Source organism: Hipposideros armiger, unplaced genomic scaffold (genome assembly GCF_001890085.2).
Source record: "Hipposideros armiger isolate ML-2016 unplaced genomic scaffold, ASM189008v1 scaffold_1838, whole genome shotgun sequence".
Taxonomy (NCBI): Eukaryota; Metazoa; Chordata; class Mammalia; order Chiroptera; family Hipposideridae; genus Hipposideros; species Hipposideros armiger.
In genome coordinates, this window is record NW_017733188.1 from 22277 (window position 1) to 26505 (window position 4229).

The 4229-nt window shown below is 38.0% G+C and overlaps 1 pseudogene; it reads right to left on the reverse strand.

Annotated features, from left to right (window-relative positions):
* Positions 1-10: 10 nt before the first annotated feature.
* LOC109378254 (multifunctional methyltransferase subunit TRM112-like protein pseudogene) lies at positions 11-384 on the reverse strand (annotated as a pseudogene).
* Positions 385-4229: the final 3845 nt, after the last annotated feature.

Sequence of the window (4229 nt, forward strand, 5' to 3'; positions counted from 1 at the left end):
CCTGGCTCCATTAAGTCTCAGTTTCCTCTGAACTCAGCAGCATGTTGGGGATCCCGCAGCTGAAGGGGAACATACATCCAGACTCTGGGCACTGCAGGGTGCCCTCCAACACTTCCACCTCCAGCAGCACATGGCGCATCTTCCTCAGAAATGTCTCATCTTGCTCATACCCCTGAAAGGGCACCTCGATCAGATGCAAGTGATCAGCCGCTTCCAGAAGCACCTCTCACTCAACCTTGGGTATCATACCGCCACCAAGTCCGGGTTGAACTCCACATTATTGATGCGGACCTCGGTGGCCTGGAGGCGCAGGGGGAAACCACGGGGTCCCACCCCTCGCACATGCGAGCTCAGCAGGTTATGGGTAAGCAGCTTCATGTCGCTACAACCTATATATACACTCTTGATTTGATCTGTGTCCTGAGGCCATTTGGTGCTTTGAGAAACTTTTGCCAATTGGACAAATTTTAAATGTGAAATGGTTTTATTTCCCAACCCAGCATATCCGGGACCCTCCATATATACTTTAAATTCTGCTTGCAAACAGATCAGTTCTTTCTTTAGTTCACTTATTTCTTCCCATACCCTATTGTATATAACTTTCAAAAAGTTAATTGACCCCTTCAGCATTCTAAATGGAAATCTTACTCTAAATCTAAATTCATTAAGTACCTTTTCTATTTTACAAGTTACTGGAAGTGACAGTGTTGCCAGTTCTTCCACTACTGTATTACATGGGTTGCCCTTTGTCAGCTGTCAGTAGCAGTTTCCTCTCAGGTCTTCCAGGCTCTAATAGCACTCTATATGCTGCCCTTATAGCCCCTGCCAGCCACTTAGTCCCAAAGCCAATGCCACATAGTCTAAGTTTTTGTTACAGCAACACACTACTTCCAGGTATCAATTTTTATATCAGTTTTCCATTTCTGTGTAGCAAACCATCCCAAAACTTAGTGATCTAACCATTTATTACTTTTCTCTGCATTACCTGAGTCAGTTTTCTACTGGTCATGTCTTGGATCATTCATGATGCTGCATTCAGCCATGGGGCCTTTGGGGACTGAACTCAGCTAGACTATCCTCCTACATGGCATTGAATTCTGGGCTTCTTCATAGCATGGTGGTCTCAGGGTTCCAGGAAGACAAGCCTCAGTGTGCAAGTGCTTATCAAGCTTTTGCTTCAGTCACATTTGTTTATGTCACATTGCCAAAGCAAGTCACACAGGTAAGCCCAGTGCCAATGTGGTAGACGAATGTATCAGGGTATAGATATTGGAAGGTGTGATTCACTGGAGTTGTGACTATAACAATCTACTACAGAACTAAAATGTAAATGTTGTGCTTTTCTCTGTATCCTCATTCAAGTGCATTGCTGGATATCTTGTTCACTTAGGCATATTTGGTATATATTTGTTTAATTAAATTGAAAAGTTCTGAAAATGCAAGGACCAGAAAGGCTCAGACTACTATAGCCTTGGAGATCCAAAATATTATAAAACAAAGCTGATTAACCTTCTTTCCCACCATCTTTCCACATTCTTGTAAATCAAATATCTTTTCTGTAATAAGTAATAAAGGTGGTCTTTAGTGTATCATAATTTCAAATAAATCACTCTAACTCATCAACTTTTTTTCTGTTATGGTCATAAGCAATCCTAGAAATAAATTTTATATGAATTTGAAAATTTTCTAATTCTAAATAACTATTTGAATAGCTGAATAATTATCTAATGCCTATTCCTCAGTACTGCACACACACACAAAAGAATTCAATAGAAATACTCACATTTCAGACCCCGTATTTGAATTTTGCTAAGATTATATGTGAGACTTATTTGTCTTTCTCATCTTAGGATCTAGGCATATTTAGTTTTTCACTGAAATAATGAGAATCATGAACGTGTTTTGATGGCCCCAAAGGTCCTCTTCCTATCAATCATTTTCTCCAGAAAAGGTTGGAGTTTTTCATCGGTAGTAGTGGGTAATAAGGAACACATTTGAAACTATCTCTTGATTAATGATGTCTTGACTTCAAGGACTGACAGGCCATAAAATCCTTCTAAAAGACACATTTTTCCCTTGCTACCAGTTATGATTCTAAGAATCCAGGTATGTTTGCACTATTTTTCCCCATGAAGCAGAATATCCCATCAAAGTGTAACGAAGGATTCACTGAGAACATGATTTGCATGTGGTGGTTTTCTGTTCTTTTCTGTCTTGTTTGTTTGCTTGCTTGTTATACAATTAACCCCCTGCCTGAGTTTCCAGTCCTAGCACTACAAATGATGTTTCTACTCTAATCTAGGGGGCAACAGAAGGAGTTCCTGAATCTATTCGTTGGGGCCAAAAAGGCCACTAAAATACTCCAACTGAGGGCAAAGGGGAATAGATATCCCTGTTGCTCACTAATTGAAATACCTATCACCAATTAGTCCTGATAAGTATGTAAAGCCTATTGTGATAACAATGATGACTAGAGCCAGCGTTTATTGATGGCTCACTATGCCAAACATTGTTCAAAGCACTTTACATGGATTAATTCATTTAATGACAACCCCGTGAGATAGGCATTATGATTTTCTCCACTTTACAGAGGAGGGCATGAGGTGTAATGCAATTTATCAGAGTTATATCACTTTAAATAGCAGAGGCAAGATTTGAACCCAGCACCAGTTCTATTGCTTCAAAGATACTGGTCTCATGCAGAATTCAAATTTCTTTCCTGCATCTATGACCTTGGGACTGTACCCTCAGAAGAAAGTCACTGACATTTATACACTTATAATGTTAGTTGACCCATATAACTTTCTGACAATTGGTTAACAGAAAGACAATTACAGAGGCCTCTGGCCAGTCACATAAGGTCAATGAATCTCAGCTGGTCCTTTTCTCTTTGACAGTCTGGTCATCTATTGGGTTGTCAGAAAAATCATAACACATATTTGCAACAGATAGGTACTAGTTCATTTTTGGAAGTACTAGAGTCATTCACATCTAAGTTATTGCTATGTCATTTGACAGCTGAAAGTTCTAGCTTCATTCTAAAACAAAATTGAGCGATTTGGTTGTGTTTTGGAGATTTTACAAGTTGAAGATGGAAGACTGAACTGTACATTTTTGCCATATTTTACTGTTTTACTTCCATAAAGGGAAGGACATGCGTCAACCTTGTGAAAAGTTGCAGACAGTTTATGGTGACAATGCTCTACAAGAACATCAGTGCAAATGACGGTTCATGAAATTCCGTGCTGGTAATTTTTATCTCAATGACGCTCCTCGGTCAGAGAGGCCCACCGAGGTTGATGATGACAAAATAAAGGCATTGATNACATGGGCCAGTGAAGCAATGTCCTCCACAACTAGACTGAAGAACAAAAGGACAGCAACTTGTCTGTTCCCCTTCCCCAATTCCCCAATAAAAAAAAAAACCTTAAAAAAAAAAAAGACATCCAAATTGGAAAGTAGGAAGCAAAATTGTCAATATATGCAGATGACATGGTACGCATGGTACGATATGTAGGGAACCCCAAAGATTCCACTGAAAACCTATTAGAACTAATAAATTTAGTAAAGTAGCATGATACAAAATTCATAAATCAATTGCATTTTTATACACCAATAGTAAGCTATCAGAAAGTGAAATTAAGAAAACAATCCCATTTATAATTGCATCAAAAAATAAAATAAAATACTTAGGAATAAATTTAACCAAGAAAGTAAAAGACCTGTACTCAGAAAATTATAAGACATTGAAGAGAGAAATGAAAGAAGATACAAATAAATGGGAACATTTATATACCATTTATATACCATACATATACCATGCTCATGGATAGGAAGAATTCATATAGTTAAAATGTCCATACTATCCTAACTAATATACAGATTCGATGCAATCCCTAACAAAATACCAATGGCATTTTTCACAGAACTAGAACAAATAATCCTAAAATTCATATGGGACCATAAAAGACCCCAAATAGCCAAGACAATCCTGAGAAATAAGAACAAAGCTGGAGGTATCATGCTACATGATATCAAATTATACCTCAAGGATACAGTAATCAAAACAGCATGGTATTGGCATAAAAACAGACACATAGATCAATGGAAGAGAATAGAGAGCCCAGAAATAAATCTATGCCTATATGGTCATTTAATCTATGACAAAGGAAACAAGAATTTACATCAGGCAAAGACAGTCTATTCAATAAGTGGTGTTGGGAAACTCA